The 13,005-nt window shown below is 42.3% G+C and overlaps 1 protein-coding gene across 2 annotated transcripts in view; it reads right to left on the bottom strand.

Annotated features, from left to right (window-relative positions):
• UNC5D (unc-5 netrin receptor D) overlaps positions 1–13,005 on the bottom strand; it is a 571,153-nt gene that overhangs the window by 179,759 nt on the left and 378,389 nt on the right. The gene's annotated exons all lie outside the window — the stretch shown is intronic.

Raw genomic sequence — 13,005 nt, 5'->3', positions numbered from 1 at the left:
AGCACAGCACCTTAAGATTTTATAGAGTGGAGAAGTGTGACAGCTGTACAGGGCGATGAAAGAGGCTGTCTAGGATTCCTGCAGCAGACACAAATTCTGGATCTGAAGCTGAACTGTCATCAGATCAGCTGGGCGTATCTCCATAGTACCTACAGGCAGGTGCTTGTTCTGCGGGTCTCTAACTACCCCATGAAGGAGAAACGGGCATGCTCTATTAGACTAGCAGTTATGTGAAAAATCACACAGGGTGCTGGTGTATCTTTCCGTTGCCCAAAGTTAACTAAAAACAAAAGATATTAGAGAACGTGGCATTCCCTCCCCAAGACACCAGACAGGTAGCCATCAGGATTTGGGGATCACAGCCAAGGATTACCACGATGGCACTGGTTGGTGGTTTCTGTTTGCATAAGCTCTGCCTAAAAAACAAAGGCAGTCTATATTCGCTAAGTGAATCTGGATGGCGTGTAGCGTGCTTCAGAGAAGCATTAAAATCCATGCTGTCTCAGCAGGATCGGGACGTGAGTTCTTGATTCATACCCATGGAGCATTACTGCTGAATTACAGAACTGCAGCTCTTTATGTGGAAGCCTCCCAGACTGCTTTTATGTCTGCATAATTCAAGATATAAAGAGTGTTTATAGCTGCTAAACTGTGTAAGAAGGTGCAGGACGGAGAAACTGCTCTGCACCTTCGTTATGTTAACTCAGAAATCACACATTTCCTTTTCTTATGTGTTTTTCTTGCCATGTTTACTACTGAATTGACTGACTGCTGACCTTATATTTTCCTCCACGCTGCCTTCCCTTCTTGATCCATTTGCTTCTTCTCCCAATTTGAGAAACCTTAAGCACAATATGAAAATTTAATATTTTGAAAGGATATAGGATATAATTTCCTGCCGGGAGAAAAAAAAAGAGGCAGGGAAGAGAGGGAGGAGGATAAAGGGATATTCTGTCAACTGCTTCTGCCTCCCGTCAAAGTTTGTTCAAAGTGGTCAGTGGCACTGAGCAACTCTGCCAGTCCATCTCTGGCACTTGAAAATAAGGCAGATTCCAAGGCCGTCGAATGACGGGGTTTCGCTGCAACTGGGGAACAGTAAGGCTCAGCCCTGGAATCACAGCCAAGAGTAAAGAAATGGAGGAAACCATATGATGTCACCTAGATGTGGAATCTAAAATATGACACAAATGAACTTATCTACGAAACAGAAACAGGCTCAGACACAGAGAACAGACTTGTGGTTGCCAAGGGGGCAGGAGGTGGGGGAAGGATGGATTAGGAGCTTGGGATTAGCAGATGCAAACTATTAATTACAGGATGAATAAAAAACAAGGTCCTACTGTACAGCACAGGGAACACTGTTCAATACCCTGTGATAAACCATAATGGAAAAGAATATGAAAAAGAATGTATATACGCATAATGGAATCACTTTGCTGTAGAGCAGAAACTAACACAGCATTGTAAGTCAACTATACTTGAACAAAATAAATTAAAAAAAATAAATGGAGGAAAAGCAGTAGGCTTGCGTGTGCGCGCACACACACATACATGTCCACATATGCTGTTATCTTGCCTTCATCTTCATCCTCTTAGTTGTATAGACATGAAATAAGACGGGGGGTGAGTAAAGGACACGCTTCTTATCTCACTCAGCTGGTGCTCAGCATACACCACCCAGCACATAAAGAAGCTTCATCAGGTTGAGTTTAAGAGAACAGGCTTGGAAGCCAGGAAGCCACGCTGTCTGGATTCAATGATCGGCTCAATCATTCAGTAACGGTGTCCTTGTATAAGATGCTTCATCATTCTGTGCGTTACTTTCCTTATTTATAAAACTGGCAGGTAATTGTTGCCTACCTCAGAAAGTTGCCGGAGGATTCAGGGAACACTGCCTGGCACTGAGTGCATATACAACGAATGTTAGCCATACAGTAGTTTCTCCATGCAGTTATATGTGGAATTGATGATTCTATAAAACAGAGATGTTGCTATATTTGCCTACCCACAAATGGTAGCTTTAAGGATCAAATGAGTCAATATATGAGAAAATCTTTGTAAATTTGAAAGTGATCATTTGAATTTAAGAGTTTATTATTATGTATACCAAAGAGTGGTTGTGTAAATATTCATCCACGAAGTCACAGAGCCTTCCAGGCTATTCCCAGAAGCCTAGATGTTATCTGCTTAGATGGGGGTGGGAGGTGGGAGGGATGGGGTGGAAAAGGGCACTGAAAAGTATCATTTGCATGTCCTATCATGAAGGGAATTAGCTTGAGGAAATATGACATATGGTCATAAGAAGTTAAATACAAAAGGTAGGTGAAAAAAAGAAAACAAACAAAAAATATTCATAGCATTATGCTATAAAAATGTTTAGGGAATTCCCTGGTGGTCCAGTGCTTAGGACTCTGCACTCTCACTGCCCAGGGTCCGGGTTCAATCGCTGGTCAGGGAACTAAAATCCCACAAGTTGCACAGCGTGGCCAAGGTAAATAAAATAAAATAATATTAGAAATAGAGTTACAGACGCAGAAAACAAAATACGGTTACCAGGGGATAAGCGGGGGAGGATAAATTGGAGACTGGGATTGATATACACACACTACTGTATATAAAATAGATAACTAATAAGGACCTACTGTAGAGCACAGGGAACTCAATGCTGTGTAATGACCTATATGGGAAAAGAATCTAAAAAAGAGTGGATATATGCATATGCACAACTGATTCACTTTGCTGTCCACCTGAAACTAACACAACAGAGTAAATCAACTATACTCCAATAAAAATTAAAAAATTAAAAAAATAAAAGTGTTTAGAGGAAGGGAGAAAATGCTGTCCTTACTCGAGCAGGCCACATCAATTAAACTAGGTATTTCAAAGAAAGAAAAATCAGTGTCACCTGGGACGGCCAGGGACGAACTCAGATATTGGCTGGGTTAAAACAGATCCTCCCAGTGTAAAGGTCAGACAGATGGAGGATGTCAAGAACCTTCCAGACAAAGAGAAGTTGGGGGAACACAGAGATAGGACTAGAAATAATACGGTCAGAGTGTAGTGCTTGGAAAGAAGGAAAGCTGAGCGTGTGGAGCTGACCTAGAAGAATGTAGAAAAAAAGCAAAGGGCAGGAAAGTCACTACCTCTGTCATTTGATCGTGGGCCTCTACCCTTGGCTTTGAAAAATGTAATTCTATCTTTCATGTTTCATTCCCTCCAGGAATGCAGAACGAGAAGAAAAAAGAAAATAAATACGAATCAGGAGCTTCACTTGGCTTCTTTTCTTCCTCAGTAAGGAACTAGAGCGTCTCAGATAAGGTTGTGGTAAAAGTCAGTCCATTAATAAGATTTACTTAAGGACCAGTATTAATGATGAAGGCGTTTGGGCTGTAGATATTCACTTTTTAAATAACTTATATTAACCTCATTTTCCCATCTCTCTTACGATAGCAAATTTCTTTTTGCAGGAATGTTTTTAGAGAAGTAATTTACTGGCACTTAATTACTAGTATTTAACCAATTCAACATCCCCTTTTCTAAGAGTCCATTAGCTCTCTATTACAATATTATATATTCCAATCAAATGTCGCTTTCTGCAAATGCCTTCATTGTCAGTCTCCTCGAAGCCAAGTTTATCTGAACTATTAGACATTCTCTCTGCTTTGGCTGTACCAAATTAGATTATTTATACCTGAGGTCCACTGCTTCAGAACTTGGGCATCTCAACATTTCTCCAGTGGATTATTAAGAGTCTTATTTTTTAAATAAAATCCTCATTTCATAGTCTGTTTGACTGAGGTTAAACACAATAGTCTAGTGATTCTTGTATGAAACAGTTCAATGTCATAAGATTCTCTCCTGGGTTTTACGGCAATGAACACATTTGAAACAAATGAAGCTTTCATTAAGAATACCCTCACAGGGGAGAAGGCGAAAGGGCTTCTGACTTGAAAACTGTTCAGCATTAGTCTGGCAGAATTATTAAAATAAGCCAGACACAGCACGCGCACCCTACTGTTTTATATATCAGGAATAACCAGAGATACGAAAGGGGCCTTAGGAGCTTTCTGGCCCTCGTTCTTCATTTACAGATGAAAAAAAAAGAGAGAGATCAACTGCCCACAAAGAGCCTTCAGCTCATAGTGACTTGTTTTGTTCCGATGGCCACTGTCAGATATTGGCCAAAGAGACATCCTTGAAGAAGGGAAACAGGGCACAAGTACTGTCGTGCTCAGGACTCTTGATCGCTAGCAACCAACTCTGCTCTGGCTTGCTTAGTCAGGAAAGGACTTTATTAAAGAATATTAGCAGCACTTCCTTGGTGGTGCAGTGGTTGAGAATCCGCCTGCCAATGCAGGGGACACAGGTTCGATCCCTGCTCCAGGAAGATCCCACATGCCGTGGAGCAACTAAGCCCGTGTGCCACACTACTGAACCCATGCACTGCAACTACTGAAACCTGCGCACCTAGAGCCTGTGTGCTGCAACAAGAGAAGCCACCACAATGAGAAGCCCGCGCACCACAAGGAAGAGTAGCCCCCGCTTGCCGCAACTAGAAAAAGCCTGCGTGCAACAATGAAGACCCAAGGCAGCCAGAAAGAAAGAAAGAAAGAATATGAGCAGTGCCCAGAACCTCTAGGAGGGCCCGAGAGCCAGACCAGGCTGCCAAGTAGCTGGGAACAATGCCCAACCACATCGTAGGGAAAGGGACGGTCACTTCGCAACATCCTTGCAGTTCAAAACCATGACATTGGCACAGCTCGCAACCATGAGACTCGGGAGAGATGCCAGTTCTGCCAGCTGCCCCTAAGAGCTGGGCACCTCTGCCACCATCCTCTCCAGAGAAGGATTTCCATACAAGTACCACTTCTCATTGCTCATTTCTCCACGCCATCTTGTGCCTAACCACAAAGAAGACTAGAAGATTAGTTCTTTCAGCTTTTCCCTTAGGGAGGTAAGACTTAAAGAGAAACTGCCTAAAGACTAGAAAATAGGACACATGTCCATCAAGTCTACCAAGATTAACAGAGCTTCTTAAAAAAACATTTGATTTCCACATGGGCATCTGGAAGGAAAATGATCTTCCTCTCCTAACTGGCCCCCCCCACCACCTCCCACCAAAATAATTTGGCTTCTAACATTTGTGTGACGCTAGCACACTTTATAAAACAGGAAATACATTCTTTTATTCTGCTCCCAGGACCTCCCCTTTTTACACAAGCATTCCAGCCTAGTGCTCAGTCAACAGTAATGCCCACTTGGTGGCCAACAGAGAGAAGGGAAACTTCTCCAGGCTCACAGTACATTCACTAAGGCCCTTGACTTTTTTTTTAAATTATTTTTTTAATTGACGTATAGTTGATTTACAATATTGTGTTAGTTTCTGCTGTACAGCACAGTGACTCATGTATATGTATGTGTGTATATATATCCATATTTATCTATCTATACATTCTTTTTTCATATTCTTTTCCATTATGGTTTATCCTAGGAGATTGGCGATAGTTCCCTGTGCTACACAGTAGGACCTTGTTGTTTATCCATTCTATATATAATAGTTTGCATTTGCTGACCCTGAACTCCCACACCATTCCTCCCCCAATCCTCTCCCTCTTGGTAACCACAAGTCCGTTCTCTCTGTCTGTGAGGCTGTTTCTGTTTCATAGATAAGTTCATTTGTGTCATTTTTTAGATTCTACATATGAGTGATATCATATGGTATTTGTCTTCGTCTGACTTACTTCACTTAGTATGATCATCTCTAGGTCCATCTGTGTTGCTGCAAGTGGCATTCCTTCATTCTTTTTTATGGCTGAGTAGTATTCCATTGTGTATGTGTACAACATTTTCTTTATCTATTCACTGTGGAAAACAGTATGGAGGTTCCTCAAAAAACTAAAAATACAGTTGCCATATGATCCAGCAATCTCACTCCTGGGTATATATCTGGACAAAACTATAATGCAAAAAGATAACATGCACGCCTATATTCATAGCAGCACACTTCACAACAGCCATGACATGGCCCTTGACCTTCTTGACCTTTCTAATTCCAGCACTGTCTTGACTCCTTGGTGAGATAAACACAAGAAGATCTCCCAGCATGCAGTGGCTCAAGGCTAGAATCTGTTAGTTGCTTGGCTTTGGGCTTTAATTCTCATACATTGAATTATTCTGAGGAGGCTGTTTACCTTGATGTGTGCAGAATTAGCCTTAGACACTAAGCCTTTATGGCAAGTTTTATTGTCCAAGGCAAATATAACCTGTTAAGATTTACAGGCTTTATTAACAGCAATAACCATTTTACAACCAACATCAGTAAATCAGGGTTTATCGAGAACTCTACAATTTTAACCTGTGGAAAACCATTAAAATGTCGGATTTTCATTGGACATAATTTCTAACTTTTATGAAAGATAGATTTTCCATTTAATTGGGGTGTATAAAAAAAGTGCAGTGTGGGATAATGAATTGTTTTGAAAAGCACAAATTGGTTTTAGCTAAACAATACTGTCAAACACTGAAAAGTTGCCATCTTTAGTTAGAACTGACCCAAGGTTAAGGTAACAAATACATTCTAATGCATCTAGTGATCGGATGAGCTCATGGCATTTAGAAAAGCTTGAATTATCATCCATTCACATTTCAGGTATTTTTGGAAAAGTGTACAACCAATTATTTCATCGAAACCTGTGTCTAAATGAATCTGGTGAGAACCTCCAAGTTGATACACCATTTTTCGAAAAGTGTTTTTAGTAACCATAATACCATTCATAAGACTCTTTCATGGAGTAATAAGTAAGGTGAAAAACACTGACAGTCACCAGCTTCTGTAAACAACCATATATTTCCTCCATGCACTAGATTACAAGAGAGGAAAGCAGGAAGCTTCATGGTGCCTTCGTCCTCTGATGAGCTTGAAAGGCAAGAACAAAGGGCACAGGCTGGGGTGCCCAGGGTGGGGAGGGATGGTCTTAGCAGCACCCTTCTTCTTCATGGGGCTGAAAATGTGTTGGAAACTGCAGCCATTTTCAGTTTCAATCTGGATTCCCAACCATAATGGAGCCCTACATCTTTCTCTAAGAAGCAAAGGTTCACGATGCTTTAAAAAGAAGAGGAGGAGGAGGAAGAACAGAAGCCACAATACTCTCTACTATTTACTTAGTATTAGAAGCTGTGCTAGATGTAACGCATATTCTCGGGTTTTCTTCTTTGCCTCAGGCAATCCTACAGGAAAAAAATTGTTCCTGCTTTCAGAAGAGGACTCTGAGGTTCAGGGGGGCTAGTATGGCCACAGGTCCTAGCGTTATCAGGGCTGAACTCCAGTCTGACTCCGAGGTTCATACTTTTCCCTCACAACGCCACATTAACAATCCTCAGTTCTCTTTCCACTATTTCTAGACCCCACTGCTGTATCCCAGGAGAGAGCCTCCCTGTGATACAGACATCACTGTAAGCTCATCAGAATATATCCAGGACCCTTCACGACAACAAGATCTGTTGAGGCCGTGGCCAAAAGTGGGGAAAATTATAATGAGGGTAGAGACTGCCCTTATCCTCTCCCCTTCATACGCCCCCTTTCCTTCCCCTCCAAGGCACCTTCTCTCTAATTGTAGGCATTCGGTACTTCCCATTTCCTACAATAGCATCCAACCCAGGCTCCTGGTCGGAGAGCACAGAGGCTCCAGGCTCCTTGTTATCTGTAGCTCCCAGAGCCTCTATTCACTCAGTGTTTGGTTCTTAGTTTTATCACCTGATTACCTATGTCAAACAAAGAAACACAGCATTTACAGTGGATTTAGGATGAGCATATTAGCTAGAAGAGGTTTTAATCACAAAAACTCTATTTCTGAGGGTGGAGTATCAGACAGCAGAGCAAGCAGATATGCTATCCCTGGCCCAGGGGCTCCCAAGCTTCAAAAAGGCTTTGGAGGAACTAACCAAACCCACCATCTCACTAGAAAGAAACACAAACTATCAAAGAAAGGAAGGATCTGAGCTTTAAGGTTCGATTGGCTTCCTGGTGATCTGAGAGCTTGGACAAGTTCCTGTAAGATGGACATTAAAATATCAAAGCTTTCTAGCATCTCATAGCAGCCTTCTTCAAATTAAATGACACAACATAGAGAAACTACTTAACACAGTGCCGGGCACAGGGAGATACTCCATACGTGGTAGTTCATTCTATCTGTATACAAACTACCTTCTCTGGTCATACAGACAGAGTTAGATAATTGCCAAGTAAGTTCTATTTTGCAGAGAGAAGGCAATCATATATGTCTTGTGAAAATAAGACCTGCCCCCAAGGTTTCTTTCAATATGCCGAGTAGAGACCTCCTAGGCCACTGCAGGACAAAACTTGCTGATACATCAGTGGCCCCGCCAGCCTCAGTTCTTGCCAGTGATGACCCCTTGGACCCCACAGGAGATGAGCAGGAAGGGAACCAGTGGTTCAGTGGAGAGGGTGGGACATAGCCTGCTCAGAGAGGTTAACTCTGACTGATGATAGTTCACAGTGACAATTATATAACTGATCAATTTCCAAGCACAGTTCCCAGTTACCGCCCTTCCAAAGAGTCATTACCTATAGGATGCTTGCATGACTATGAGGTCAGCAAGCAGAAAAATACTCTTTGAGACCTGAAGACTCACGACAGGCACTGGCAGACACCTCCCCCCTGCGAGACCCCGACTGTGGAAGGTATGAATATTTTCACCTTCCTTCTCTGTGTCCGTCTCTCTCTATAGCTATTTTCTCTGATTCTGCCTTCCTTTCAACAAAAACACAGATATTGGTGGTAATAACTAGTGTGTAAGCTATTGCTGAAACTAAAACAGCTGTAAATATTGGTGCACAGATATAGGTAGTATCCAACTCATAAATAAGTGAAATTTCAAAGTAACTCAAGTGTTTGGAACCCAGATGCTTTCTGGTCTTAAGATGATGCTATAAAAGCTTGTTAGGGCCCCACAATAGCCATTAACCCACAGTGTAGCTGAAACACTCTCCATATTCATCTATAATACAGAACGTAGAAAACAAAGCTTCCCCTCTTCTCAGCTCACAATTTCTGTTTTAAACCATCCTACAGCCACAGCTGCTCCTTGAAATGGCCCTCTATTTACTTTCAGCCAGCCTAGCTCTGAAATTTATTCCTAGTGACATCTACATGCTTAAAAATAAAAGAGTATTATGATGATGGGAAGTGGACTAAGTTCAAGAGTGGCCACCCTTCCAAATTTCATGTCCACAGGTAAACTGTGCATGTGACCTTATTTGGAAATAGGGTCACAGCAGATGTACTGAGACCCAGAACACGAACAAGAGGTCTTACTGGATTGAAGTCTGCCCTAATCCAATGACTCAATCTTTGTAAGAAGAGAGAAATTGAGACAGATCGAGACACAGAGAGAAGGATACCAAGTGAAGACTGAGGTAGAGTCTGTAGTGATGTGTCTACAAGCCAAGGACACCAAGGATTGCCAGAAACTTCCAGAAGCTAAAAGAGAAGTTCATTTTCTAGAGCTCCCAGGAAAACCCTGTCTACACCCTGATTTCACACTTCTAGCCTCCAGAACTGTGATATAATACATTTTTATTGTTTTAAGCTCCCAGTAAGTAGTAATTTGTCACAACAGCCCTAGAAAACTAATACAGGAAGTAAATACTTACAGTGTGGAAATGTGGAAGGAGAGCAGGGACCAAAATGTATGGTATAAATACAGCTGATTCACTTTGTTGTACAGCAAAAACTGGCACAACAGTGTAAAGCAATGACATTCCAAAAAAGAGCTTAAAAAAATCATTTCCAAGTGTCAAAGATGTATTACAATTTATCCATTTTTATGCAACATACTAAATACTCAGTAAAACTTCAATTGTGTATCATCTCAAAAAACAAAAAAATGAAAAAAAAGAAAACATACGTTCTTACTGGTATGTCTCTACTTATTGTGTTCCCTCCTTCCCTGATCAATAACTCTGCCAAATACTGTTTTTGCTGACATCAGTGTGTGTGGCTATTAGAGGTTTTTCACATCCTGTTCTACTTCCGTGGTTACAGCTAAAAAGCACAACAGAAGCAAAAAACGATGGGACTTCCCTGGTGGTCCAGTAGTTAAGACTTCACTTTCCAGTGCTGGGGGTTTGGGTTTGATCCCTGGTCGGAGAGCTAAGATCCCACATGCCTCATGGCCAGAAACCAAAATATAAAACAGAAGCAATATTGTAACAAATTCAATAAAGACTTTAAAAATGGTCCATATCAAAAAAACATCTTAAAAAGAAGGAAATAAAGATGGAAAATGAATTGAGCTAATGGGCACCAATCATTTGCCTTCAAGAGCATGGTGCTGGGGCAAGAAACCTGTGGAGAGGGATGTCCAAAAAGCTGCTTCAACCTCAAGTCAAGTTCAGCCTTTCCAAAGTAGTTGAGCAGCTGGGAATACTACTTACTTCCTAGAGGCTAACCCCTTCCCCTACAGGATTCCTCCGTCCCAACCATGGCCCCAAAGAGTCTCGGAGTCCCTGTAATTCCTCAAATCCTGCAATCTCTGGGAAGATGCTTCAGTGTGTGTGTGGGTGTGCATGATACGTGTACACACTCGTGCACGCATTTATACACCAAGGTGTATGTTCCCTTTGGCTATTAACTCTCTATACCTTTCCAGACTGCACATTTTTTACCCTTTCCTTTGTTCTTTACTTTTACTTATGTCTTCAAAGAGCAGGTAGAAAATGTCTTACCCATTTTCTAGTACCCAGAATAGGGGAAAAACAGAAAAACACACACACACAAAACAAGAGTCTAGTGGATTTCACAGTTTTGTCTGGGGCTAGTCCTGGTACAACCTCAAATATTCAGGAATAAAGGCAGGAAACAACTTTTCATTCATATTCAACAGATATTTATTGAACATGTGCATGTGAGAAGCACTGTTTTATGTTCTGGGGATACAGCGACAAAAAAAAATGAACAAAATTCCCCTCATTGAGCTTAAATTCTAATAGACAGAAAATAAGCCAAAGAAATACAGCATGTTTGTGCTAAGAGCTAAGGAGTTAATATAAAGCCAAGAAAGGGGCTTGAAAGTATACATATAGGGGACTTCCCTGGTGGCGCAGTGGTTAAGAATCCACCTGCCAATGCAGGGACAGGGGTTCGAGCCCTGGTCTGGGAAGATCCCACATGCCATGGAGCAAGTAAGCCTGAGAGACACAGCTACAGAAGCCTGAGTGCTCTAGGGCCCACATGCTGCAACTACTGAAGCCTGTGAGCCCACAGCCTGTGCGCCTAGAGCCCGTGCTCCACGAGAGAAGCCACTGCAATAAGAAGCATGCACAACACAACGAAGAGTGGCCACCACTCGCCACAACTAGAGAAAGCCCGCACACAGCAATGAAGAGACCCAACGGCAGCCACACACACACACAAAAAAGTATGCACATAGGATAGGGAAGTGACATTTTCATCAAAGTGCCCCAAGCAGGCCTCACTGAGCAGGTGATACATGAGCAAATCCTGAAGGAAGGGATGAAACGATGTAATAACTGGGGAAGACTGTTCTAGCAGAGGGGCCAGCATGTGCAAAGGCCCTGGGGCAGGTGCATGGCTGGTGCACCTGAGGAAGAGTGCGGAGGCCAGTGTGGCTATAGTAGGGTCAGTAGCTGAGCAGCAGCAGATGAGGTGAGAGGCAAAAGCAGGCTAGATTATGCGGGACCACATAAGGCACCAAAATAAAATAGACTTTTACTCTGAGTGCTCTGGGGAACTTTTGGAAGACCGAACAGTGTTAACATTTAAATGGGTGCAAGACCTTTGGTGGGCCATTGCTCGGAGCATCAGTTTTCTTGCCTCTAAAATGCAAAGGCTGTGCCAGGGAAATATCTAAGTTCTCTTCCAGCTGTAAAAATTGATTTTTAGACATCTAGAGAAAGTTCGGTTCCCCCAGGACAGCTAATAAAACCATGACCTTCCTTCCGCCTTCACTTCTCTCTGATGCTGCCAAAGTTGATACAGTGACCCAGCCTGGGCTTGGAAGGAAACCTGGTTACGAGAGATGGTGGCTAATAGCCAACTGCTGATACCCCAGTCAGACTCCCAGGAGCACGTGGGGTGCCTGTAATACCTTGCTGCCTGCCCCCGCTCAGGAATCCAGGGCACACTCTGTATGGCGCAAGGCGGTGGCCAAAGGAGATCAAATATCTATTTGCTTCACATTAAATACAAATCCAAAAATAAGCATTTTCCTTTCTCATCATTTCACATTACGCATGGAAAGTTCACTTTAATTTTCAAGTCCGTTTACTTCATTTTGGGGAAGCATTTGAGCTTTGAATAGTGTCCACCCTGCAGGCTTCCTGTTTAAATCGGCAACCGTGTATATTTTTTCTTGCCCTTTGATACTTTCTACTCCTCTGTCCTTCCAAATGCAAAATCCCACAGCAATGTTGGCTAAAAGGCGAGGCAAAGGATCCCGTTGTTTTTTTAATATCTCTACTTAGTGAATAAACCATGGCTCTTGGGAGTTTCCTAGCTTCCCAGAGAAGAGCCACAGCTGCCCTATCTACTGTTTGACTCAGGCCTACGTTTATAAATGTAGCATTCTACCAAGCATCCCTTGTGCTTGAGTCCCCACTGAAATATTGCCTTAATAACCGTATTACTAGTCTATCAGACCCTCTTTCAGTAGTGACTGATAGATTTAGGACGCCATCTCTAGTACCACAGTGTGTTATTACTGACAAATATTTTCTAACAGTATGACAGAAGTTTCTAGAAAACAAACAAGGAGCAAAAACCACAGCGACTCTGGATTCCTGCTGCCTCACAGTGAACGAGGGATAACTGATCAGAGACCCGTGTCTTCAACACTTTCTGTATCCCTCACACTAGCAAAGCACCTAAAACACACCAAATACTCCTGGAATATCTGTCCTGTAAGCAAACGAAGGATGATTAAGTGCCAACACTCATGAAACTTGGCACTAGGGCCCGACTTCCT

The sequence above is a fragment of the Hippopotamus amphibius genome, chromosome 10 (genome assembly GCF_030028045.1).
Source record: "Hippopotamus amphibius kiboko isolate mHipAmp2 chromosome 10, mHipAmp2.hap2, whole genome shotgun sequence".
NCBI lineage: Eukaryota > Metazoa > Chordata > Mammalia > Artiodactyla > Hippopotamidae > Hippopotamus > Hippopotamus amphibius.
This window is presented reverse-complemented; position numbering and strand designations above follow the sequence as displayed.